The 27,256-nt window shown below is 54.5% G+C and overlaps 1 protein-coding gene and 2 long non-coding RNA genes across 4 annotated transcripts in view; 2 read left to right on the top strand and 1 right to left on the bottom strand.

Annotated features, from left to right (window-relative positions):
* Positions 1-7,722: 7,722 nt before the first annotated feature.
* On the bottom strand, positions 7,723-14,188 carry LOC122233778. Its single transcript, XR_006211503.1, has 4 exons — positions 13,962-14,188; positions 13,435-13,734; positions 12,586-12,724; positions 7,723-7,912 (listed from the first exon to the last, which is right to left on the bottom strand). It is a non-coding gene; the product is annotated as an uncharacterized LOC122233778 (long non-coding RNA).
* A 150-nt stretch (positions 14,189-14,338) lies between these two features.
* Positions 14,339-15,631, top strand: LOC122233779. The gene is made up of 3 exons (XR_006211504.1): positions 14,339-14,477; positions 15,294-15,397; positions 15,540-15,631. It is a non-coding gene; the product is annotated as an uncharacterized LOC122233779 (long non-coding RNA).
* A 3,809-nt stretch (positions 15,632-19,440) lies between these two features.
* Positions 19,441-27,256, top strand: part of RBFOX3 (RNA binding fox-1 homolog 3) — a 458,111-nt gene continuing 450,295 nt past the window's right edge. The window contains exon 1 of one of the 2 annotated variants that reach the window (XM_042967870.1): positions 19,441-19,504. The gene's annotated coding sequence lies outside the window, so the exon portion shown is untranslated. Of the gene's footprint in view, positions 19,505-23,520; positions 24,099-27,256 lie in introns of those variants that run through there. The other variant, XM_042967867.1, reaches the window with a different exon arrangement.

Here is a 27,256-nt window from a genome sequence, read left to right as displayed (position 1 = left end):
AGGGACCAGCCGACGACGGGCAGTGCAAAAGGCTGGCCCAGCCTGAAGTCCCTTCCTGCCTCTCCCTGCCCCGTGCATTCTCCTGGGAGCACTCACAGGGGTCACCCACCAGGAACCCCCAGGTCGGCGCTCCTTCTAGAGCACCCGCTGAAGACGCCTGCCGGTGCCTCTATTGGACGTCCTGCCGTCGTGAGACTTTCCCAGCTGCACGCAGGTCTCAGCCCCTCAACGGGTAGTGGGTGGGTCACTTCTGAAGGAAGAGGGTTAACAGCCCCAGTGGTTACCCCTGCGGGTTGCGGCTCCCGAACCTTTTGCCCCTTCACCTATTACCTTTCACCTGCCAGCTGTCTTCCCTTTCCCACGGCCTGCCCCATGGGCCTCGGACTCCTCGCAGAGACAGCTTCTCCGGCTCCCACAGGTGCCGTGTGGAGGCAAATCTCTGTGTAAAAATACACAATAGTGTATGTGCATGTGTGTACCCATGTGTTGGTGCATGTGGATGCATGCACACGTGTATACGTAGGTGTATATCTAGGCACACCACACATGTATATCGTATGCCTTTGTGTATACATGGGCACATGCATTTGGATATATGTACGTGCGTGCACTTCCATGTGTATATCTACACCCATGTGCACGCATACAAATATGCACGTGTGTTTCTATACGTTTGTGCACACACATGTATGTGCACGCCGGTGTGCATGTGCACGTGTGTGCGCATGTGTACATAGATATGACTGCCATCCACGTGTATATGTGTCCTTGTATATATATGTATGTGTGCACCTGCATGTGTATGTATATGGATGTTTGTATCTGTGTGTGCATGTGTATATGTGTGTGTGCATCTATGTGTGTGTGTTTGTGTATATATGCATCAATGTGTGTGCCTGTGTATATGTATGTGTGCCACTGTGGATGTGTGTACATGTATGCGTACATCTGTGTGTATACGGATGTGTGCATCTGTGTAGGTGTGTGCACATATGTGCACACCTCTGTGTGTATATGGATGTGTATATCTCTGTGTACGTGTATGTATACATCTGTGTAGATGTACGTGTGCATATATGCGTACACCTCTGTGTGTATATGCATGTGTACCTCCGTGCCTGTGTGTGTGTATGTGTGCGGTGCACCTCTCTCTGCACACATGTATGTGCAGGTGCACCTGCCAGTCTCCCGGGGCTCTGCTGACCCCTGGCGGATACACCCTCCCACCTTCAGGTCTCACACCTCCGGGCCACCTGCAGTTGCCGCCCTGTCTCCACCCCCGCCCATCACCTCCACCGCAGCATCCTGTTTTTCTCTTCATAGCACTCAGAGGCCCCTGCAGTGACATTACGACTTTTATTGCTGATATGCTCTGTGTCTCCGCAAGGGCTGGTGTTGTTCCCCGTGGGAAGCCAGTGACGGAGCAGGGCCTGGCTCTCCTGAGGTTGGAGGCTGCCCCACCCCCCACGGGCTTCCTCCTTGGCCACAGTGGGAATTTGGGGCCGTCTCCGGCCTGTGTGGCTGTCAGCCTTTTGTGGTCTTTGGGGCTGGTGACCAGGGTCAGACCTCTTCCCCGCGCAGAGGACGCACTCTGGCCGGTCAGCATCCTCAGAAACGGCTCTCTGGATGCCACCGAGACGGAAGCCACTTCCAGACGCCCAATGTGGCTGGCCCAGCTGTCTCACCAGGAAATGTTTACATTGGTGTCTGTTTTATTCCTGGGGGGTGAGGGGGGGGCACGGCCTTGGGGCTGCCCGGGAGGAGGGAGCCGGTGGGTGTGGGCTGGCCCTTGGTCCCCCACTGTCCCCTGGGGATGCCCCACCTGAGCTCCAGCTCAGGCTGCCTGCTTTCCCGCCGGGTGGGCCGAGGGGGCAGTGAACACCCCGGGGCAGCTGGGCCCTGCAGCGGAGAGAAATCCCTTTCCTTCGCTCCCTTCTTGCCAGGAGGACCTTCCGGAGCCGACCGCTCCAGCCCCTGGGATAAACGAACATCTTGAGGATCTTGTCTCCAAAACATCTCTCTCCTGCAGAGGAAGGAGCACAGAAGTGTCGGTGGAAGGATCCTTCGTAGAAAAGCATGAGAGCCCCAGACGGGGCCTTTGCCTCTCGCTGATGCTAACGAATTTCAAGTCGGCGTGGCAGGATAACGGGGTGCACGTGCACCTGTGTGCGTGCGTGTATCCTGGGTTCCAGGGGCTGAAGTGGCACCCGAGGGCTGGAGCGTCTGTGGGTCCTTGGCAGCTCGTGGTTGGGGGCCCAGCGGTTGGTGCTGGGCGCGTGCCTGGCTGGACAGCTCCCTCGCCCACCTTGCCCTCTTTCTGTCCACAGGCCTGGCTTCCGTCCCCGTCACCACTTACTGTATCGGGGACCTCCCGAGGACTTCCATTTGCAGAGCTGGCTGGACACATTACACAGCAAATGACTGGCAGTGGTGAGTCCCAACTGTGACCTTCGCCCCGGAAGGAGGCCGCTTCGTTTTGAAGGCTGAGACCGGCCTTTTCTCCCCCAGCAACGAGATTAAAATGCCTCGAGGCAAAAGTGACAGCTGCCTCTTTATCCTGAAAGTGCGAGTCAGTAAGGAGCACACTGCCCAGGGCCCCTTTGGGTTGGTGTTAGGCCGCCGCCCCTGTGACCTAACCCCATCGATTTCCCCAATCTGCCTCTGACGAGGCGTGTGCTGCGATCAATATGCCCGCAGTCCTGCGAGTGAAGGCAGAGGGAAGGCAGGGGGCCACGGGCCGGGCCTGCCAGTCATGGGAGCGCCCACCCATCTGGCCAGAGCTGCCCCCCCAAAGGCAGGACGGTGATAAGCAAGGGTCAGCCACACATGGACCACAGGAGCCCAGGGGGCTTCAGGTGGATGCAAAACATAATTCACGCGGGCACCGCTTGGGCCCAGCTCACGTCGCGTCTGGTGTCTCCTTCCTGCCCTTGCCTGCGGGAGGGCACTTTGCCACCTGAAGGGTCATGTTCAGTCTGCTCCCGGCCTGGGTTTCCACTCAGCCTCGTTACCCCCTGGCTCCGTTCAGTTTGGAGTCTCCGTGCCTTGAACCCAGACCTGGGCCCCCAGTGAATGATTGTTGAATGACCCAGTGAATTTCTGGTGGGGCTGTCCTGCCCCCACCGACTGTGTCTGTCCCTATTTGAGCTTCTCTGTCCCTTGTCCCTCGGCCCAGGACATCTGTGTGGGGCATGTGCCTGGGTATTTCCGCTCGATGAAACCTTCCTGCACATCCTTCAGATCCCCGCCCAAATGTCACCTCCTCCAGGAAGACTTCTGTGGCCTCCAGCTAGAAGGGGTCCTTCCGGGCATGTGCCTGGGTATTTCCGCTCAATGAAACCTTCCTGCACATCCTTCAGATCCCCGCCCAAATGTCACCTCCTCCAGGAAGACTTCTGTGGCCTCCAGCTAGAAGGGGTCCTTCCCCCCCCCCCCCCGCCCCCGAGCTCAGGAGGGGCACTGCGTGATCTCAGAGGTGTCCCTTCCAATAATGGCGGCTGCTTCCTTTTTTGTTCTCGCTAAATATTGCAGCAGTGGTGGACTGTCCGTGGCCTCCTCTGGGGAGTTTTTTTTGAGAGGAAGCTGGCTTTCGAAAGTCCCCTCATTTCTGTGCCTTGGCTGGAAATACCGCTGCTGTGCCAGTGCTTTGAAGCTAAGTCTTAGATCCGACCTCTTTTCTTCTGGGCGTCCGGGGCCGGGCCTTGGGCGGCTGCCAACCCCTTAACAGCGGGGCGTTTTCCATGTCGTCTGGCCTCCGATGGCTAGTGGGACCACGGGCTACGCCTCTTCTCCCTGCCCAGCCGTGTCCCCCCAGAGCCAGGCTCCCGGCAGCTCGTGTTCCTCTCCTGCTCGCACCAGCCGTCGGCGGTCCTGGCTGTCCCCGCACAGCCTGCGGTTCCGTGTTGCCTGCTTGACTGCTGGTCTACCAGCTCCGGTTCCGCTGCGCCCTGCTGTCTGGGCCCCACGCGCGTCTCCCCGTGCCCTCTGCCTGGCACGCCCCCTCCACTGTCCGCACCTGGCCTGCCTGGGTGCGTCCTCAAGACCGAGCCGAGGAATCGGAATGGCTTCCGGAGCCTCCTCTCAGGCTGTATGTCTTAGACCTCATTTCACCACCTGGGCCCATTTGTCCCCTGTTAAGTCATCAGCATTCAAGGCCCAAGGCTGTGTTTTGTTCCTCTCTGTACTGCCGGCTCCTGGCCCAACCTTTGCTGAGCCCAGCACGGCAGGCTGAGCGGGACCAGCCTCCGGTAGCCCAACACAAGGGCAGATGGCGGGCTGGCTGTGTCCAGGGTGAGGGCGCTCTCCGCCAGGGCAGACGCCTCCCCCTGAGACCGACGCCTCACCCCCACTTAACCAGGCCAGAGGCCACCCCTGGGGTGTGGCCTTGACTGTGCGGGGAGATGTATCAGTCCGTCCTGCTGACCGCCGGCCAGGCCGTCCTCAAACACCACTGACTTACCACACTGCGTGCTCACTTGCGATCACACGGCGTCCAGTGCTGACATCTTCCCCAAGAGGGACTCAGCGCCAGCTGGCTGTGGAGACAGGGTGGGGACAGTCCGTGGGGGCCGTGGCCACCTCCGTCTGGAAGTGAGGACACATTCTTCCATTCTTCTTCTTTTGGCCGGAACCAGACATCCGGCCCCAGGGGCATGCCATGGGGGTGCGGTGGGGAGGGCAGGCCCCACGGGACACCCTGCGCTGGGACAGGCTCGCCGTCTCTGCCACGGGACTTTGGGGTCCTCCTGGGCACTGTACACGACAGCAATGTGCCCCAAACTTGCTGACTTTTAAAGTGAGCACAATAAAGCCATCATGGGGATTAAGGTCATACTATCAGGAGAGGGGCTGTCTTGAGGCCTGCCACCAGCCACATATTTGCCCGTGGTGGCCCCTCAGAGTTCTACGGTGACAGAAGCACCTGAAAGAGGTGTCAGTGACAGCTCAGGACGCTGTCCTGCTCGGCCGGAGCCCCCCTCCCTCCTGTTTACTGCTGCTTCAGAAGTGGGGGTCGAAAGCCAGAAAATTCACGAATGCCAAGTGCGTGTAGGCACTCAAGCCCAGGGTCCCGCACGTGGCTGCTCCGTGACCTCTTTTTGCCTGAGCGACTGTCCAGGGCTGTCAAATAAAGAAGGGCCGAGGGGTGCCTGGGTGGCGCAGTCGGTTGGGCGTCCGACTTCAGCTCAGGTCACGATCTCGCGGTCCGTGAGTTCGAGCCCCGCGTCGGGCTCTGGGCTGATGGCTCAGAGCCTGGAGCCTGCTTCCGATTCTGTGTCTCCCTCTCTCTCTGCCCCTCCCCCGTTCATGCTCTGTCTCTCTCTATCTCAAAAAATAAATAAACGTTAAAAAAAAAAAAATTTAAAAAAAAGAAGGGCCGAAGCCTAGCAGAGCCGGAAGGGGCGGCACCCAATTTACAGTTGAGCAAAGAGAGGCCCGAGGACTTGCCTGAATCAGGGCAGGACCGGCGCTCTGACCCCGCTTTCCGGCTTCCAGGCCCTCCCTCTGGGCTCTGCTCCAGGCCTCCTTCCCAGTGAAGAGGCGTCTTACCGCCAGCTCAGGGCGTGTCAGCAGGATGAAAAAGTCTATGCAGAACATTCCCGTGTGCTTGTGTGGCAGAAGCTATCAGGAAAGGGGAGCCTGGGTGGTTCAGTTAGTTGAGCACCCGACTCTTGATTTCGGCTCAAGCCATGATCCCAGGGTTGTGGGATCGAGCCCTGCATCGGGCTCTATGCTGAGCGTGGAGACCACTTAAAATTCTCTCTCCTCCCCCCAGCCTTCCTCTGCCCCCTCCCTTGCTCTCTCTCCTTCAAATAAAAAACAGGGGCGCCTGAATGGCTCAGTCGGTTAAATGTCCGACTTTGGCTCAGGTCATGATCTCACGGTTCGTGAGTTTGAGCCCCGTGTCAGGCTCTGTGCTGACAGCTCGGAGCCTGGAGCCTGCTTCCGATTCTGTGTCTCCTTCTCTCTCTGCCCCTCCCCTGCTCACACTCTCTCTTTCAAAAATAAATAAACATTAAAAAAAATCTATCAGGAAATGATAAGAAAAATCGATAAAAGGAGACGTAAGAATGGGGATAGTGTCTCAGGAGCAAAAACAAGTCTTGGGCATCCTCGTTGATTAAGGAGACAGTGCAGCCGAAACCTGGGGGCTTGCACAGAGTCCTGTCTCACCTGAAGATGAAAATAACTAAACGTGCATGCTAGATCGAGAAGTGTGAGTGGTCCCCACAGCAGCCAAAAGGTGGGAAAGGCCAGTGTCCACTGATGGATGAATACACAACATGGGGAACAGCCACGCAATAGAATATTATTCAGCCTTGAAAAGGAAAGGAGATTCTGACATCTGCTACAACATGGATGGACCCTGAAGTTATTATGTGGAGTGAAATAGTCCAATTGCAAAAGGATAAATATTCTAAGATTCCACCTGTATGAGTTCCCTGGAGTCGTCAGATTCATGGACGGAAAGTAGGATGGTGGGAGCCAGAGGCTGGGGGAGAAGGCTGGGCGGTCAGTGTTTACTGGACACAGAGTTTCACTTTGGGAAGATAAGGAAGTTCTGCGGATGGACAGTAGGATGTCTGCACAAGAATGGGAATGTTCTAGGTGCCACCGAATTGCACACTCACAAATGGTTAAAATGCTCAATGCTATGTGTATTTTACTACAATTGAAAAAAAAAAGAAGTGTGTGTGTTTCTGTCAGTTTCCATGTCTTTGTCATGCTTTCTCCGCTTCCGGCTGGGGTGTTTCTGGTGGCACCAGGAGTCCCGAAGGCAAATGCTGAGGCTTTTTAAGGTTGGCAAGGTTGCGTGTCAGGGAGGGCCTACCTCCCTTGGTAGCGGGCACCTTTCCCTGACCCTAAGACTTTCTGGATTTCAGGTTTCATGCTTCTGTTCTCTCCCACGCTTAGTGCTCAGCACAAGGCTATAAGGGAGTTCTGTATGGTTGTGCATAAACCCAAACTTACAGAAGGTGCACTGGGGATGATCGACCAATGTCATCCTACTGTTTCTACTCCTGCGAAGATTTGCTGCATAGTTAACTTCTTATAGGGTAACTTCAAGTGCAGTTCACTCTGAGCTGGGTCCACGTGAAAGTCAGGCTTTCTTTTTGGTTGAGGGTTGAGGGTCGGGGGGAGGCTGCACGCATCCTTTACTGAGAGCGAGTTCCCCCTGGAACTGTATCCTGCTTTCACAATAAAACAAAATCAGGCAGTCAGCGTTGTGGGAGGGGCAGGCAAACTGGTGAGGAATGGGGAGAGGGTGACCTGGGGCATCAGGTGCTTGCAAGATCTGCTCTGAGTGCAAAGCCCTCCTACACTCACATCTCAGAAGTCCTTAGCAAGGTCTGGGCCCCCACAAAGGACGTGGGAGGGAGACGGCCTCAGCTCAGGATGACTTCATTGTGGAGACAGAAACTAATTCCTCTCTAAGTGGAAAAAGGCTCTTTAGCTGCATTAAGAGGCTGAAATCTGATGAAAAGGCGAATAGATTCAATCTTCCTTGCACCAGTGGCCTGAGACTTCATCAGACTCAAACCGATTAGAAAAATTCACATTGAAAGCATCGTTTATAATAGACCAAAATCATAGAAAACATTTGGCCTGGAGGGAGGAAGGGAGAACATTTCCACCCAAGCCATAATCTTTCATTGTCTCCCCCCGCCTCCTTTATGGGGTCTGACAGCCCTGTCTCCTCCCCAGGACTAATCATTAGACTAATTAGTGGCTAATCAATGTTTAATTAAAACTCAGCCATTAATTACAGGAAGTGCCATGGCAACTTGGGAATAAACTGTGGTTGCAAGAGGGATCTGATTTCCGTAAGCACGGCCGGTGACCAAGGAAGAAAACATTCCTTCTTGCTCCTGTCGGTGCTTCTTTGCACTCTGGCTTGGCTGGATCTGGAGGTCTGGAGAGGGGATAAGAGAATGCGTGGGGAGCGGGATGGATCAATCCAAGCATCTTGGCTTCTGGCCCGTTACCCAGTTTCCCCACCCACTCCACGGGCCCTTTCCTCACGGTTCTGGCATCGCTTTTCCCACATCCTGAATTTAACCTATTTTTCTCTGAAAATCCCTTATTTGGTGTCTACCCACTTGTATTTAGACTGACGCTCACAGCTGTTGCTGTAAACTACAAGGTCCTGTATCAGCGGTTCTCAACCCTGGCTGCAAGAGAGGTTACAAAAATTTGAATAGAAGGCTAGACAAATGGCCCAATGAAGAGAGTAGAGAGCCCAGAAACAGGCCCAGTACATATGGGCAAACAACACATGATAGAAGACAAAGGTGGCCCTGCTGCAGACGTGGCACAGATGACCTTGGCTATAAACGGTGCTGGGTCAATTGGATAGCCACCTGAAAAAACAGGAAGCATGATCCCTACCTCACACCATACATGGAAATCAATTCTACCTTCTAGAAGATGATATAGAAGAAAATTTGGAATATTTTCATGATACAAAGGAAAAGATGGACAAATGGGGTTATATTAAAACTAAAGGGGTCTGTTCACCAAAGGTCACTGTTAAGAGAGTGGAAAGGCAAACACGAAGCAGGAGAAGACATGGCAATAGATACGACTTAAAAAAGGGGCTCGTAGAAACCCGGGTAAGAGACTTGAACAAGTACTTCACAAAGTGCCTTACTAGGTGTCAGGGAAATGCAAACTGAGATGCCACTATGACCCACCAGGGTGACTAAAATGAGTAAATTGGTGACCCCAGGGGCTGGTGAAGACAGAGGACGATGGCAACCTTCACATGTTGCTGGTAGAAGCGTGAGCGGGAACAGCTGCTTTGGAAAACTGTTCAACAGGATCTGCTGAAGCTGAACATATGGCGGCCCCTGGGGCCCCACGGCTCTGCCCCCAGACACCCATTGGTGGAAATCCATGCACACGTGCACCAAGACACACACACACACCAAGACACACACACACATTGGTGGAAATCCATGCACACGTGCACCAAGACACACACACACACCAAGATGGGCACGGCACCATCATCTTCATAGCTCCAGATGGGAAGGAACCCAAATGTCTTTCGACAGGAGTGTGGCTGAATAAAACTGTGGTGCATTCATACAACGGAATACATAACAGAGTTTCTACACTCAGTGAACCTCACAAAAGTAATGTGGCAGGAAAGGACCCAGGCACAAAACTGGGGATAGACTGTACTATTCCACTCAGACTTTAGGATCAGGCCAGACACAATGGTAATTATCTTTGGGAATGAAGAAGGGCAGGGGAGAAGGGGGGGCCACCTGTGGGCCTGTGATATTCTATTTCTTTTTTTAAAGTTTACTTATTTATCTCAAGAGAGAGAAAGAGCAGGACAGGGCCAGAGGGAGAGGGAGAGAGAGAATCCCAAGCAGGTTCCACGCTGTCAGCACAGAGCCCAAAATGGGGCTCCATCTCACGAAGTGTGAGATCATGACCTGAGCTGAAATCAAGAGTCAAATGCTTAACTGACTGAGCCACCCAGGTGCCCCTGTGATATTCTACTTCTTGGCCTCAGTGATGGGTACATGGATGGATGGTCCACTTTGTGACTATTCATTGAGCACACACTTCTGATTTGTGCACTTTGGGACATAGGTGTTATTTTCTTAAAGAAAAAAGCAATAGCAAATTAAGGCCTGGCTCTAGGCCAGAATAATTAGGTCAGGGTCCCTGGGGAGCCAGGGGTGCAGGTAACAGGAGGTTTCCGAGGGGTTCAGGTGACTCTGATGTGTACCGGGGCTCCCCACCCGACCTGGCTTCTGTGGCCAAACTTGCTCACCCCTGCCCATCTCATTTCTGTCCCTTGAACGTGCCCGGTGCTTTCCGGCACCAAACCATTTGCTGTCTCCTGCCCGGCCCCCTCAAAGCACCCGCTAAAGTCACTCTCCTGATCCGTCTACCTAAAATGGGGTTCTCGTCCCGGCCACTTCCTGTTCCATCATTCTGTTTGTTTCCTTTACTCTTCTTGTGGTACGACGTCCAATACTCATCTGATTCCATTTCGCTTGCATCTTCCTGGATTTCGCGGGAGACCTTCTCTTCCCACCTCCCTGGCAGTTAGGTTGGGGCCGGTGGGTTGTGGACAGAAGTGACACACGCCACCTCCAGACCTTGCCACAGAACCTCTTGTGGGATGGCCCACACTCTCTGTTCCTCTTCTACAGTGACCGAGGCGACCACCTCTGTTAGCTGAAGAGCCCAGGACGTAAGGAGCCTGGATCCTGGAGTCCCCGATGGGAGGAGAGTTGCAGAGAGGGGCCACGCTGATTGTAGGTGAGAAACAATCTTTCGGTTAAGCTCTGAGCTTTCAGGGTTTACTTGTGCCTGTGGCGGAGCAGAGACGGTCTTGACTTGGATAGCATTTACTGCAGCCTGAGATTACCTTGTGGAATTTCTTGTCTATAGGTTTCCTTTCTGTCTCTTTGTCTAGAACAAGCGCTCCTGTTTACAGCTGCATGTCTAGGCCCAGAGCATGATTCAGTATCAAGAGGACTCTGGAGACAGGGTGATGCTCTCAGGGGAGGAGGGGGATGCAGGAGAGAGTGCAGGTCTTGGGTTCAAGTCCCTCTGTGATCTGTAGTTTCTCCATCCGTAACAGTGCCTACGGCGCAGGCTTGTAGGAAGGACCACGTGAAATCCTGGCCTATGGGCCACCTAGCATGGTGCATGGTGGAGGGTCGGCAGGTACCACTCCCTCGGATTGCAGATGCAGGAGAGCAGGAAGCAGACAGGGGACTTGAAGCCTCGAGTCAAGTTTGCTCGGCCAGCATCTGCGTTCAGTGGTGGGGCGGCTGCACCTTCAGCTGGGAGTGGCGTGGAGGTAGGCTCATCGCTGGGTGGGCTCAGGGAGAGGTGCCGGGGCACTCTGTCCCCACCCTGGGCGGTGCAGAGTGATGTGATGTTCCCTGTTGGGCGACTGGCCCTGGGCGCACCTGGAGGTCACAGCAGGGCAGCCTGTGAATCCTTGGGTCCCCTGTCTGCCTCCCCTTTCATGCTGTGCTGCTTCGGTGCCCTCCAGCTCTGTCTTCTACCCGTGTCCCGGCCCAGTCTCACCTGTCTGCAGATTCACCCTGGTGACACTGCTGAGTTTCACCTTTCCTGGGACACCTGCATTTTTAGACATGACTCTGGAGACTGCAGAGCCTTTGTACTGAGCAGAAGACCAAGTGGTGATGAAGGGCATGCAAGGGCTTTTCACACGGTGCCACCTGGGAGGGGCAGGGGGCAGTACCTGTCCAGGTAAGAATGGTAGGAACAGAGGGCCAGGGAGAGCTCCAGTCCAGGGGGTTCTAATCCTTCTGTACCAAAGCCCTTTGGCATCTGGCGAAGCCAGCAGATCCTTCTCGGAGAAATAGTCTTAAATCCATGAAAGAAATTTCCGAGGGTTATAGTATTAAAATATAATGATCAAGATATTTTAAAAAACGAGGCATTGTTGTATGTGCTTTTTTTTGTTGAAGAGAAATTCTTACAACGTAAAATGAACCATTTAATTTTATCTTTTTAAGACTAAAATTAAAAAAAATTATTTTATTTTTACTTATTTAAAAATTTTAGAAATGTTTATTTTTGAGAGAGAGACACACACAGAGCATGAGCAGGGGAGGGGCAAACAGAGAGAGGGAGACAGAGTCCGAAGCAGGCCCCAGGCTCCGAGCTGTCAGCACAGAGCCCAGCTTGAACTCATGAATCGTTGAGATCACGACTGGAGCCGAAGTTGGACGCTTAACCAACTGAGCCACCCAGGTGCCCCTAATTTAATTTTATTTTAGAGAGAGAGAGGGAGAGAGCACAATGGGGGAGAGGGGCAAAGAGAGAGAGAGAGAGAGAGAGAGAATCTCCAGCCAGCTCTGTGTTCAGCAAGGAGCCTGAGGCGGGGCTCAGTCCCACGACTGTGAGATCATGACCTGAGCCGAAACCAAGAGCTAGACTTTCAACCGACTGAGCCCTTCAAATGAACCATTTTAAAGCATACGACTCACTGGCATTTAGTGCCTTCACAATATTGTGCAAGCACCCCTACTCGTGGTTCCACCGCGGCTGCCTGAGCCCCGTGAGCGGGTCTCCCCCACTCCTCTCTTCTCCCGGAACCACCAGTCTTTCTCCATGGACCCACCCATTGGACTTCTGTGACTGGGTTCTTCCACTGAGCGTCATGTTGACAAGGTTTAGCCACGAGGGAGCAGGTATCAGAACTTCCTTCCTTTACGTCCAAATATGATTCTGTTGCACTCTCTGTGTTCCCTGACTGATAGATAATATGGGTTGTTTCCACCTTTTGGCTATTAAATGTGCTTCTTTTTGAATGTGTTAACTTGCACGGTGTCCTGGTGGGTCTAAGAAACACCTACGTCTAGAAATAACGACCAGGGAGAGTGATATTTTGCTATGCGTGCACCACCTGGCAGGTGCCATGGAAATACCCATGATTCTGCCGGGTGGGGGCCTCCACCCGTGATTGGGACATTGAACAAGCAGAGGGGTGTGTGGGAAGGAATGTGCTGTTTCCTGATCAAGTTCCCAGACCTTCTCATTTCTCCCCAGGTTCGGAGCCCCCGGTCTCGCCTGACTCACCCATTCTTGTGAGAAAGGATCGGAGCCCCACGCAGCTGGGACCAGGTCCAGGTCCAGGGCCGTGGGGTTTCTGGCTTCTCTGGCTCAGCAAGACCCAAGTGTTTCGGCCGGGAGGCCACTGAGCGTCTGGCAGTGTGTCCTGCTCTGGGCCATGGGTGTGAAGGTCAGCACACGGTGGGGATGTGACTCCGGTGCCCCACGCACCCACCCTCCCAGCCACCAGGCCTCCCGCCCCCTCCTGCCCCCCACCAGCCCTGCCCTCCAGCCTGCCTCTCACTCCTCCTGCTCCTTTGGGGAGACGGAAGGTGTGAGGGCAGCTGTGGGTGACCCCGTGCATGCTGTCCTTTCTTGCTTTGCCCTGATGCTTTTTTAAAAAGCTGCAGCTGCGGGGTGAGAAAGGGAGCCTGTACTCTTCCACTGTGAAAAGGAACAAAGCCCTGATGACATCCTACGGCAGGGATGGACCTGGAAACGTGCTCCGAGAGAGAGAGACCAGACACAACGGGACATGTGGGGTGTGACTGCAGTTCCGTGACATGTCCAGAACAGGTGGATGTGTGGGGACAGAGAGCAGAGCCCTGTTGCCAGGGATTGGGGAGGCGGGGAGGGAATGGCCCCTAGAGGGGTTGGGCCTCCTTCTGGGGGTGATGAGAAGGTTCCGCAGTGACACAGAGGTGCTGTCTGCACAGCACCGTGAATGCGCTAAGTGCCGCCGAAGGGTACACTTCAAAATAGTTAATTTTATGTGGATTTGACCTAAATTAACAACCCCACCCCCGTAGTCCAGCATTTCCCCTGGGCTGCTGGGAGAAGTGAGTCGGGGACGACCGCTGTTCAAAACCCACCGACCCGCAGTTGGCCGCCCCGAGGTGACCTCCCTGCTCCGTGCGGGATCCGGGGCCCTGCGGTGCTGGGAACGCTTCCCTCTACTTCCGGTTTTCATCCAAGGCCAAGAGCTGGCTGAGCAGGTGTATCACCGTGCACGTGTGAGTCAGGAAGCAGAGAAGGGAGAGACTCCGGCCTCCCTTCTAAGACCTCCCCTGTCTGTAATGAGTTCCGTGACTCCTTCCTTTTGGCAGTAGCTTCTCAGCTGAGGAAAAACTCACGAGCGAAGTAAGTCCGTCCCCTGCGCTGCCTGGGTCGGGGCCACTGAAACGTAAGGGTCTCATTTGTCATTTTTACAGGAGGACAAAATGTTCTCACCCCTTTCCCCCCCTCCTCGGAATTGTGAGCTCATGTGGTCTTGGGGGGAGTCTGTCCAGAAGACACCACCTGTGTCCTGAGAGAGACCAGGGGCCCCACCGAGATGTGCCCCTCGGTGTCCTCCCGACAGAGCCCCAGGAACACTCCGGGAAGCAGCCATTCTGATTGCTCACCAGACGCGGGGTCTCACAGCAACCCCAGGTTCTTTCCTCAAGAGGCAAGGCTGGTTTTTCTGGTGACCCCAAAGCCGTCCACGCCGGCAGAATGCTGTGGGCGCTCGGGGTCCAGGTCTGTTCTCTATGGGCTTCTGGAATCTAGCCAGAGTGGGTATGTGTGGCCCGAGTGCTGAGAGTACTGAGTATGTGGGGTGGGGACAGGGGTGTTTGCAGGTTTAGAGACCCCCTACGGTCTGCCCCCCACCCCTACCCCCCGAGCTCCTAGAACAGACTGCCGGGAACCAGGTCAGAGGTTTCCAGGGCTCTGTGCATGTGCTCCCTGTGCCCTCCCACCCTCCTCCCATCCTCCTCACCCACAGGTACTGCATCATTTTCAAACGGGGACCTGGGATTCTCTTATCCTTCTATCCATTTGATGCCTTAATTCACCGCGTGCTTACGGAGTTCCCGTTCTGTGCCAGGCACTGGGGGGACAGTGGGGGCGAGGCAGACCCCCTCCTGCTGTTGTACCAGGTGAGGCGGAGGAGACCCCCCAGCTGCAGCACTGTTGTGGTGGGCATAGTGGGGGGGAGCTAGGAAGCAGGTGAGGGGGGCTGTGCCCTCACGAGGTGTCAGGGGCCCCGTCTCTGCAGAGGGGACCTCTAGCTGACACTGGACGGATGGCTGGGTGTTGGACACAAGAGTGGGGAGCAGCTGGAGAGACCGCCAGGCATGAAGACGTGTGAAAGGCAGGAAGCACATCCCCAGGGACGGGGGCAGCTAAGGGCTGGGTGTGATGATCAGAGTTGCCTTTGGCAAAGGTGACCCTCTGCCCGGAATAGGACAGGGGGGATGGGCAAGCCAGAACAGGTGTTGACAAACAGCCGTGGGCTGTTTTTGTCCTCAAAGCTTTATGGAACCCAGCTGTGCTCATTAGTTTACCTCTTGCCAATGGCTGCCTTCTAGAAGTGGAATCAACGAACCAGAGGCCACTGGCCCACAGTGCCTGACATGTTTACACCGACCTTTTACAGAAAGCACTTGCGGACTGCTCTGTTACAAAGCTGCCTTAGTTTGGGGTGTTCTGGAAGCGGAGATGAGATAGGTGTGGACGCGGGTCTGATGGCGATAGGTGCAGGGCATGGGCCGATGGGACCTGGGGCTGGATGGGGTCAGGCAGGGAGAGAGTGGACGTGAGCAGTGCTGACAGAGACCCTGCTTTGAGGGAAGCAGTTCAGGTCCGGGCAGGCCTTGACCACCTGACAGTTCCAGAACCTTCTTTTTGTTTCTTCATGAGACTGGCTCCTTGTCTCCGCAGCTGAATCATGCTCCATGGATCTTCCCTTCCAGGACTCGCTGATGAAACTGAGAGGTGTCTTCACCTTTCTCCTAAACGTGACATGGGGTGATGAGAACCCATGGTTCCCGGGAGCACCTGTCTCTATGAGCAACAGGTTTGTCTCCCCAGTCTGGAAGATGGCGGTCTACCTAATTCCTAACTCTGCCCTGCAAGCTCACATTCTATCGGTCCACCAGGACGTGGCACCGTGGGCAGTGAGCTGTGGCTTTAATGTTGGCGGTTCTGTGTCAATACAGGCATAGCGCGTCTGCAGGCAACGTTGTACCCATCTGTCCGGATCGCCACTGGAAATCACATGCCAGAAGCTGAGCCTGGGCCGGTAGGCGGGTCGGGGTTCCTCCGCACAGAATGACTCTTGCCAAGTGCACGGCCTGGAGCTCTCCCTCCTGAACCCAAGACCCGGTTGGGGACACCCAGACGGTCGTCTCAGGCTGGAGGAAACCCATCAGGGCTCTGTTTTCTGAATTCCTGGGGTCCCTTCACTTGTAAAAAATGCCTTCACTGAGATGTGGTTCCCACTCACACAAGTCCCCTGGGGCAAGTGCACAATAAAGTGGTTTTGGTGTACTCGTGGGTGGTGCCAGCATCGCTCCGGTGAGTTTCAGAACGTTGACGGTGAAGGGTATCATCGCCCCATTCCCCCAGCCTCCGGCCACTGCTGATCTGCTTTGTCTACAGGTTTCCCTGTTCTGGGCGTTTCACATAAATGGCGTCGTACAGCACGTGGCCTTTTGAGACTGGCTTCTTAGACTCGGTCTCGTGTCCTCCAGGTTCATCCGTGTCGTGCAGGCGTCAGTGCTCCCTTCCTTGTTACAGTCAAGTAATACTCCACTTCAGCTGCCCCTTCACTTCTGACGACCGTCACGTTGGCACTTGCTGCACCAGCAGCTGCGTAAAACGGGGGGCTGGCGTACGTTTTCTATAAGAGGCCAGATGGTAAATAATTTTAGCTCCATGGGCCAGGCGGCCTCTGCTGCACCTGGTCAGCTCTGCCGCTGTGGCTCAGAACTGGCTGCTTGAATCTGGGTGTCCGTAGTGTGCACCATCACGCTCTCCAGCCCCTGGCCCCACCTGCCCCAGGGTCAGTAACCCACCTCCTTGGGAGTGTGCCCTCCCTTCCTGGCACACGCGTCCTAGTGAGACAACCACCGAAAGTATAACGTGTTTGCTGGTGGCCAGAGCCCTGGAGAGACAGTGGATGGGGCCAGGGCCCTGAGTGTGCTGGGGTGCCTGTGGGCACATGTGGGTGCACGTGTGCATGCATGGATGCTACTTTACAAGTGGGTTGGGGAAGGCGGCTGGGCAGATGACAGGGAACCCCTGCAGGGGCCAAGGGGCTGGCCTGGTGCTGGAGGAGCCTGTGGTCGGCATGGTAGGGGCAGGTGGAACAGGACCAAGGGGGCTGGCTGGGCATTGCTGTGCAGGATATGGTGCAAAGGGCCTGGGGAGCATAGAGCCGAGGGAACACATTGGGTTGTCCCGTCTTCCTTGTGTGGCTGTGGGCCAGACACTTCACCTCTCTGAGCCTGACTTTTCCCGTGGGCTCCTCGCACCCCCGGGATCGTTGCAAAGTTGAAATCAGGCAGCAGTCATGCCTGGCACACCGTCAGTGTATGTCTCCACAACCGGTAACGAGAACATTGCCCGCTGCCTGTGGAGGGTAGGGAAGGCCCCCACCCCAGGGATAGGATGCCCACCTCAAGGACCTTCCCAGTAACTAATCTCTCCTTCCTTTGGATAACTACTAGTCTTGGAATTATCATTCCTTTCTGGGTTCTAGGAGGTTCTTTGTTCTGGGATGTAACATAATACAGATCTACATTTCTTTAACTAGGGCCTTGGGCCCTTAGGACTAGGTGGGTTTTGGGATTCAAGCTTGTCTGGATTTTAGGAAGATACCGCAATGTGTCTACATTTCGTGAAAGGCTCAGCGCGTCTGGGGTGGCACTTTGCACCACAGGTGAGCATTTCTGAAACAAAAGCATGGCCTGTCTGTTGGAGGAGGTCATGAGAGAATGTGACCACTGGTTGGTCCACAAGCTGGCCCTGGACAGTCAGAGGCTCCTCCTGTCCCCTGAGCTTGGAACGTATATTCCATCCACTGTCCTTTTGTTCCCACTGTGAGTTGTCTGCAAGGACGCAGCCCTGAGAAAGGAAGGTGTAGCTGAGACCTTCTGGACAGTGGACGTGACTGAACTCAGTTATGGCCTCTCCATAAACTTCTACAATTCTGGTGGTGGATGCCAAGCTGTGCTTGTCCTATGGCGCCCAAGACCCACCTCATTGTAAGTCCCCTTCCTTCTTAGGCTGGCACCTACCTATCTGAGCAGCCTCCCTCTTCTCCCAGCTCCCCCAGCCCCCTGGCACGGGCCTGTTTCAGATTTCCCCCGGGAAGGCTCCCAGGGCGCAAACCAACACAATCCCAATCAACAAAGTGAGTGACGGCCTCCTGTCCATTCAGGTGGGGTTTTGGTGGTCTCGGCTCACACTGAGAACCTTCTATGTGCCAGTCACTGGGGTTTTCATACGTTGCTTCATCATACCTGCTAGTTACTGCTGGGGGTGGGTACACGGTTACTGCCCTGGGCACTGGGTCCCAAGGTCAGCTGGCTGGGGAGATGAGGAGTGGGGCCATGAGCCTGGAGTCTGTCTCCAGGGCCGCAGCTACCCTTCTGTCTCCTTGCCTGCTGCGGGGACACGACCTCACCTTCCTCATTCTGGTCGAGGCGCAGTGGTTGGCCTCCAGCCCTGGGGCCAGCACCAGGTACTGAGCAGCCTCAACAGAGCCAACATTTGACGTGTGTGCTGAGCGTTTCCTGATGGCGGCCTGGCTGGGAAGCTGAGCACTCAGGCCCCTGCTGACGCCATGGTCAAAATCATCTTAGAACTTCTGGTTCAGAATTCCACTTGGATTCTACAGCTCATTCTTTGTTTTATGGACCTTCTACGGAGTCAGATCAGTCCTTGGAGGTAGGCCTGCTGTGTGCAAACAGCCAGGAAGCATTATCTACATCATGTTGCTTCAGAGAGAGGTGGGTAGGCAGAGGTTGCTGATAAAGCCATGAGGCCCGCATTCCTGTTGTGGCTTTTAAATGGGCCCTGAAGCCCCCTGGAAAAGAGGTGTCCTCAGATGTTTTAAATAGGTGTCACTAAACAACAAAGTGCTCTGCAGGACAAAATTCTACTCCATGTCTGAGTCCAGTGCCTTTTATTTGAAAATTGGGGCATTTAGTTATGGCTGGAGCTCGTGCACTGGGATGAACCTGTTTCCACACAGGGAGGGGCTTGTGCCTGGGGTAGGGTGGCCATGCCCATGTTTATTTGAGCTCCAATCTGAGCCAAAGACTTTGGGGTTAGATCTGTAAAGTTTCCAATTTTTTCACAAAAAGTTTAGGCATATGGAATGAGCCTTTTGTTTTTTTAATGTTTAGTTATTGAGAAAGAGAGAGACAGAGAGAGAGAGAGAGTGCATACACGAGCAAGTGGGGAAGGGGCAGAGGGAGAGAGAGAGAGGGAGAGAGAGTCTCAACCAGACTTCACACTCAGTGCAGAGCTGGATGTGGGGCTCACTCCTACAAGCTTCAGATCTTGACCTGAGCTGATATGGAGAGTTGGACGCTCAACCAACTGAGCCACCTGGATGCCCCTGGGGTGAGCCTTCTAGACATGCCATAGTCCATGTGGCTTTTCTGATGCCCCTCTCAAGGGTTTTAGGCATGTATGGAACGAATTTTCCCAGCGCCTTTGTTTCCTCTCCCTCCACTCTGTCCTCATGCCAGGTCATTGTTCTGGAAGACACTTGTCACTGGGCACAGTCTTTGGACAGTGGTCCTGAGGGGCTCAGGTGCTCTGGCTACACAGAGAACACGTCCTGGGTGGGAGTCCTGGCTGTGCTGGTTAGGACCCACAGATGCGGGCTCGCACGACACCTCTGGGGCTGTTTACAAGTCTGTACAGGAAGTGCTCTGGGTCAGGAACCTGGGAGTTCTTTGCAAGCTCTACAATCCCACCATTCTGTCTTTGTTTCTTGCCCTTGCTTATCCCCTAGGCAAAACTGTTAGTCTGCTCTGGATTACCTACTGTGTGAAGCTGAAAAGAAAAAGAGCAGTATTTATTTCAAATTCACACCGTTCAGATGTTCTGCTCATTTATACGAGCCACATACCGGACTTGCACGAATTGGCGAGAACTTCCTGTACAGGTACCCCAATGTTTATTTTTGAGAAACTAAAATAACTTGAAACAAATCAAGGTGTAGGACAAGCAAATAGTCTTAAAAGTCAAATGGTGTCCCAAGGTTGCAAAAGACACCCACAGCCTCCCCTCTCCCCACCTCCGCTCACATTCTTATCTGCCCTTAAGAGTTTCTTCCAGAATTTACCTCCTTAGTTCAGGCTGCTGTAACAAATTATCATAGACGAGAGTGGCTTCAACAACAAACATTTGTTTTTCAAAGTTCTGGATGCTGGGAAATCCTCGATCAAGGGACTGACAGATCCTGTGTCTGGTGAGGGCCTGCTTTCTGGCTAGGATCTTTCTTTTAGATCAGATTTTTAACTTACTTACACCCCTCCCTCCCTCCCAATCTATCTTTCTTTCTTTCTTTCTTTTCTTCCTTCCTTCCTTTCTTTCATTTTATTTTTTAAGTAATCTCTATACCCAATGTGGGTCTTGAACTCACAATCCTGAGATCAAGAGTCACACACTCCACTGACTGAGCCAGCCAGGCATTCCTCCCTCCCACCTCTTTTTTAAGATCTTGTACCTCTTTTTGATATTCTTCCAGCTTCTCCAAATAGTATCTCAATTTTTGGTTAAATCTACATACAGATTTTCTTTATTATGATTATCATAACTACAGCTTTTTTTTTTTTGGTACTTTTTGTTTATTCTAGAATTAATAATCGCTTAGGGTTAGGTACACCTTCCAACATGCCTTTCCATGCCAGCTTCCACCCGGTCAGGCCTGTCAGGTTATCGGCCCTCTTTTCTCCTTGGAGACGTTGTTCTGGAACCATCGGACTCTTGCCCCGTCATGCAGGTACCCTCCAGACTGCTACCTGGTTCTGGTCCAGAACTTTATTTTACTCACTCCTGTGATGGAGTTCATGCTTCCTGGATCTTGCAGCTTTATCTGTTTGTTTCCTACCTAGTCTTAGTGGAGTTCATTCTTCTCTAATATCTTCAGATGCCTTCTTCTCATGTTCAGTTCACAGTTGGCTTGAGTATGGACTCCTAGTTTTGAAATTATTTTTACCTAGAATTTCGAAGGCACTTTTCCCACTGAATTCTGGTTTCCATGCTGCTATTGAGAAGTCTGATGCCATTCAGATTTTTGATCCTATTTTATGACCTAATTTTCCTCTCTCTGAAAGCTTTTATCCTTGGTGTTCTGAAATGCCATAAAAGTACGCCTTTGTTCTTTTATTGTTTGGAAACTTGGTGTGCCCTTCAGTCTGAAGGCTCGTGCCCTTCAGTTTTGGGAAAGTTTCTGGTATTATTTCTTTGATAATTTTATTCTCTTGATTTTCTCTGTGTTCTCGTTCTTAAATTCCTATTTGTCAGATGATGGATCTCCTGGCTTCATCATCTAACTCTAATTAGAAAAAACATCTCCCATTGTCCATTTCCTTCACTTTCGGTTCTGTTTTCTGGAAAACTTTCTTAGCTTTATTTTCTGGTGCTTCTACTGACTTCAGATTTACGTTCTTATGTTTGTAACTTCCGGGCATTGTCTCTGATTGTTTCTTCTTGTTTCATCCATGCCTTGCCTTTCTTCATCTCACGGAAGATAAACCTTTGTGGTTTTCTTCTCTTTGCAAAGTATGTACTTATACTAGTTATCAGTACTAAATAGCAGATTACACCCGGACATACTTTTGTGGCTTAAAACAACATTTCCTGTCTTACAGTTTCTGTGGGCCAGGAATCTGGTAGGACCTAGCTGGGTGGTTCCGGCCCAGGATCTCTCCTGAGTTTGCGGTCAATGTATCAGCTAGGAACAGAGTGACTTAAGGCATGGATAGAGACGAGGATCTGCTCCGAAGCTCAGTCATGTGGTTGGTGGCTGGAGGCCTCCGCTCATCACCACATGGGCCTTTCCATATGGCTGCCTGACATGGCAGTTGGCTTCCTCCAAAAGTGAGCGATCAGGGAGGGAGAGAGAGAGTACTAAGATAGAAGCTGCAATGTTTTTAATAATCTAATCTCAGAGAGAACGATCGTCTCTTTGGCCGTATTGTATCAGTCATGTCGGCCAACCTTGGCAGGGGTTGGGGACCACACAGAGCATGAGGACCAGGAGGGAGCCAACCCGCAGGAGGCTGGCTACCACAGCACTGGCTCTGAATGTCACCCATTTGTTGTTTTGGTTTCTGTTGTTCACCCTGGAGACTTTTCTCAAATATCTGGTGACCTCTGTCTGTCCCAACACACTCAAGAGTGAAGCGCGCGAGCTGATTGGAGGCTGTGTGTACGTGCCTGCGTGGGGAGCTTGTAGACTGTCTCTATATTTGGGTTCTTCCCAAATTGAGGATTTGATGGCAGGAAATTTATTTAGGAGGTGAAAGACACCCCAGGTGGGTAGTGGGTTGTGGAACACGGAAGGGAAGGCTAACAAGAAAGGGTGCGTTACGAGACCAACCACTGCTGCGTGTGTTTGGAACTCGATCCTGCGGAGAACTCTTGAGACATGGGGCGAAACACACCCCTCAGGACTACCCCACCTGCATGATGATGGAGCAGGGGCATTTATGCCCTGTTCTGAATCACTGATTGAGGACTATGGGGGAGGGTAAAGTCAGGACCTGTCCACCTGCTACAAGAGGGCAGAGCAGTGTTCTGAGGTTTCAGGGGAACCTGCAGACACGAGATACAGGTACCACTGTTGGAGTCTAAAGGAGCGCTCAGCAGTGGCTGAGGTCTGAGCACTGACACTGGCCACGGGCTTCACCGCAGGGAAGGACAGACAGCTTGCTTTTTAGTTCGACTCCCAAATGTCAGTATGTTTGTAAATCTTTCCTCTGGAGGACGTTTTAGTCTCTGCAGAGAAGGAGCCTCTGATCTCTTGCCTAGGGTGGGGTTGAGGTCCGGCTTCTGGTGTTCTGGAGCTGGCAGGGGGGTTGGCTGGGTGGGGCTGTTGCTCTCAACATGGACACTTCTATTCAAGCCTCTTCTTGTTTGACACTGTGCCCGACCCCACCCTCCGTGAGCTGATATCCCTGAGTCTGGGTCTGTCTTGTTTACTCCCCCAAGAATGAGCCTCAGGTAACCCCTAGAGGTGTGGGTGGAGGGGGAGAACCTCATTGCATGGAGCTTGGGCAAGGTCCCCGGGACTCCACCGGACCTTGCCGCACCTGTGCCTCACCTCGGCCTTCCAAGTATTCAATTTCCACGATTTGGGGAAGTTCTTTGGGCACACACCAGCGAGGTTCCCCCCCCCCCGCCCCCAACCTGCAGGTCATGACCTTTGTCCCGGTCCCTGGCCAGGTCACCCAGCTCTCTCAGCCTCCCGACGTCCTCACACTGGGGACTGCACGTCTGTCATTCGGTGTGTTTCTGCTTTTCCACCTCCTTGTTTAGGGGACCGTTGACATAAGGCATCGGAAAAGTCTCAGTCCCCCATTTCAGTATCTATCAGTCACTCACAAAAAGTTCTTTCAGTCCTTGGGAACTTGCAGTGACATTTCCCTTAGAAAACTTGTTTTCAATAAAACGGCTAGTCAACGCAGAATTAGACCGGCTCTTCTGCGTTAATAAACCCAGACATCTCATGTCTTCACCCCAGTCAAGACTTACCCCTCACTCGCGCCAAGTCCAATGTAGGCTGCGCCGCCCCCATCCGACCCGTGGCTAAGCCATGCGTAGTGCCACTCCGCGGTGGCCACGGCGGGGCACACTGCGGTCGCCGTGGTGTGAGCGGGTGCACTTCAAGGGCCAGGGCCTGAACTGCCCACAACCCACCCGCCACGTGGTTCCTAGCGGCGCGGTAGGGCGGCTGGGAAACCATGAGGACGCAGGCGCACTCGGAGAGCACGAGGCTCCGCCCTGCGGTGAGGGCGGCTGGGAAACCACGATGCCGCATGCGTACTTGGAGAGCACAGGACTCCGTCCTGCCGCGAGGGAAACTGGGAGACGACGACGACTCGGGTGCGCGTGAAGAGTAAGCGGCCCCGCCCTGCCGCCAGGGAGGCTGGGATACCGCGATGACGCATGCGTGCTTGGAGAGCCGGGCCAGAGCCCGCGCGGAGCCCGCGGGTCAGGTCACCAACTTCGGGGTGCCTTCCAGCCTCGGAATCAGGAAGGGCGCGGACCCGGAGGAGGTAGATGGGCCTGTGGCGGGGCCACGGCGGGCCGCCTCTGCTGGCACCCCCCCTCCACGGCCTACAGGGTGCGCCTGGCGTCGTTTTGCCGCTCAGGGTTTGCGGAGCTCAGAAAGCAGAACGGATACCGCGGCCGCCTAATTTTTCGGTGACCTGCCGCGGGGAGGACGGGGAACATTCGGCGAGTCCTGACTGTCGGCCTGGGCTGCCGGCGAGATCTCCGTCACTGCCCGCGACCCCCACACCAGCCTGCCCTGCGGGTCCGTTCGTGGGTCCGTCTTGGCCACGAGAAGAGCTCGCCTCGCGTGTCCCCAGCGACGCTCACCAGCCCGTCCAGTGAGTCTCGTGGTGTCCTGGGATGCTTCCTGTTGCCGACTCTGAGGTCTGCGTCTCCTGTAGGACCAGCTCTGCCGACCACCGCCGCACCTCCTGCGTTTAGCTCCGACCTGTGCAGACACGCCAAGGCAGGGGCAGGTAAGGCCTGAGTGACACTCGTGTGTTTTAACGGTTGCGGGCTTGCTGGGTGGGCAGTCACTGGGCGATGCCGCCAGGACACGTGGGGAGGAGGGTGTGTGCGTCCTCACGCAGGCTCCGTGGGCCTCTTGGGGCGCTGTGATTGGCTCACGGTTCTGCGCCGTGGGAAGGACAGCCCTAGCCAAGATGCTGTGGGACCGTCCCTCCGAACGGGTGTCTGGCTGGCCTGCGAGCTTGAGGGTGGAGACACCCTGTCCCCCCCTCTGTGGACCTAGCCACCGATGCCCGCACTAGCCCTCAGACCTTGGCATGACAGAGGATTCTGTGGGTACGGGCAGTCTCTGGGGCATTGTGGGGTGGGGAGATGCCCAGGAGAGCCCAGTGGTTGGGGCCGGAGGGAAGTAGTGGACCAGGCGGTGGCCGTTACACTGTTGTGTTGGTAACACGTGTGCTGACTGTGGCTCGTGAAGACTGCCTCATACTGAATACGATTTGGGGGCAGGGTCAGTTGGGAGTTCATGATCATTGAGCCTCGTGCACTGCCCTTTCCTTCCTCATTGCCCTCCCCACCGTCCCCACAGCTGGGTGTGGGCTCCCCGGCCCTTCTGTGGGTTTGGGGAGGGGCTCTTACTGCTCCAACAGCGGAGCAGTGAACGGAGCGTGCAAACCCGCGTTCCTTTTGCGATTTGCACGTGCACGGTCGTCCAAACATGTGGAATCCAGGAAACCGCTACAGAGCCTTCTACTTTTTTTGTTCAACGGCTTCGTCAAAATATGATCCACATACCCTACAACTCGTTGTCTGAAATGTGCGGCTGAGTGGCTTCTGGAATGCTCACATAGCTGTGCAAGGACGGCTGCAGTAGAAGAGTAGAACTTCCATTGCCACTAAGGGAAACCTCATATGCTCTAGCTATGACTCCCATGTCCCCCTCTCCCAGGGAGCTGCCCATCTGTTTTCTGTCTCTGGATTGGCCTTTTCTAGACGTTTCCCATCTGGGAGGTGGTCCCCAGATTTCTCATCTCAGTTTCCTGGAAGGAATATGGGGGTGGTCTTCTCTCCTCTCTTAGCCTTGCTAGTCTTATACTGGGAGGCCCCCCCCCCGCCCCGGATGAGGGAGCTAGGCAGGAGTTAGGGATAGGGCAGGGTGGGGCCAGGTGATTGGCGAGTAGGGTGGAGGGTTGAGATCAGGGCGAATGAACCCCGGAGGCCACCAGGCCCTGGTCGGTGCCGGTGTCTGTCAGCCCAGTTCAGTCGGGGAGGCAGGGCCCGTGAGCTGGGTGGTGTGTGTGGCCTGTGCCCATTGGGTGCCCTCAGGGGATGCCTACATGACCCGGGGTTCCCCCGGCTGGGAGTTAGGGCACTGACTACAGAGTTCCCGGCATCTGATAGTGACAGCGCGGGGGGAGGCGGCTATGTTTAGAAATAATTACTCTGTCTTGTGCAGAGGTATTAAGGCATCCTCTCTGGCAGTTGCAGGAATTAGCTCGAGGCATCCCTGACAGAGCAGCAGTGACTGTTGCCGGCTTGTCACAGACATGGGCCACGTGGAGGCAGGGAGAGGGACAGGGAAGCTGGTGGCTGTGGGAGAGAGGAAGCCGTCCACGCTCAGAGGAACGTGTTATCCTAAGAGCCTTTACCACGGATGTGTGTGTAGCTGCTTCACAGGTGGACACCCCAGAGGGACGCTGACCAGAGCCATTCATCACGCACATGTTTATTAAAGGCACCTGATGGCCGGACCCAGTTCTAGGCGCTGGGGCCACAGCCCAGCTGTGAGCAAAGTCCTTGCTCCCATTCTGGTGGGGGAGGACGAGTAACACACACACAGAGCAGGTGAGAACAAAGCCGGTGCACGTCAGGCGGCACTTGTGCAAGCCCTGAGTGAGGCCAGCGGGTGACCTGGGGCAGAGAGTTCCAGGAGCTGGATCGGCATGTGCCAAGGCCCTGTGGCAGGAGGGAGGGGCAGCGAGGGGGCTGGAGTGGAACCAGACGTGTGAGAAGTTGTCAGAGGGGAGCAAGTGGCCAGATTGGGTTTAACTCTTGGATCACAGAACTTTCTGTTTTCACGGCTTCCCCTTAATCTCAGGTGTAGCTGGCACGTAGTAAAAGGCTCTGATCTTAAGCCTCTAGTTTGATGAGTTTTGCCCCTTTATGGTCTCCCTGCCTCCCCCCCCGCAGCCAGGGCGCCCTCGGATCTGATTTCCAGCACCAGGCAGTAGGTTATGTTCTAGAACCTTACGCATGTGGACGCACACAGCGGGCAGTCTTTGGCATCTGGATTCGTTCGCTCCGTGGAGTGTACTTGAGATCCATCCACATTGCTGTGTGTGTCAGACGCGTGCCTCTGTTTCAATACCGAATGGCGTTCCGTGGTATGACAGATGGGCCACGGCTTCTTTACCCATCTTCGCGCTGACGGACGCTTGCTCGTTGCCAGGTTTGGGCAGGTTTGAGTCAAGCCGCTGTGCACGTTCCCACACATGCATCTCTGGCCTTTTCTCTGGGGGAGGGGAGGTGGCTCTTGGAGGGTTTTGAGTGGAGGGGGGTCCTGATCTGACCTGGGTTGGGCTCTGGCTGCTGGGTTGAGAGTAGGACGCAGGGGCAGGTGGAGGTGGGGCCCTCTGCGCAGCAACCCTGCAGGTACGTGATGTAGATTGAAGCGCATCGGCCCGTGGGCCTCAGGCCTTCCCTCTCAGTTCGGGGATTCGGGGATCTGAATGCTCATGAGTGGTCTAGAGAAGCCAGGGAGGAGTCCTTCATTTATTCCTGGAGTGTGAGTGACTCCCCCCTTCCTCCAAATCACAGCCCTGGGTCCCTGCGGGGCCACCACACTTATGCCAGGGTTGCTCTGGAGGAGCAGAGGGCCCCGTGTGCGGGTCAGGACTGTTACGCTTCGGGTAACACGTGCCCCTTGTTAACCCCTGCAAGGTGAATGCCATCTGCTACGGTCGGAACGTGTGTGCCCCCCAAACTCATGTGCTGAGATCCTAACCCCCAGGGTGATGGTATTAGGAGAGGGGACTTGGGGAGGGGCTTAGGTCATGACAGTGGAGCTCTCATGAATGGGATTAGTGTCCTTAAATGAGAGACCCCAGAAGGCTCCCCCATCCCTCCCGTCCTGCAAGGACACAGCAAGAAGACGTTGGCTATGACC

The sequence above is a fragment of the Panthera tigris genome, chromosome E1, assembly GCF_018350195.1.
Source record: "Panthera tigris isolate Pti1 chromosome E1, P.tigris_Pti1_mat1.1, whole genome shotgun sequence".
Lineage (NCBI taxonomy): Eukaryota > Metazoa > Chordata > Mammalia > Carnivora > Felidae > Panthera > Panthera tigris.
This window is presented reverse-complemented; position numbering and strand designations above follow the sequence as displayed.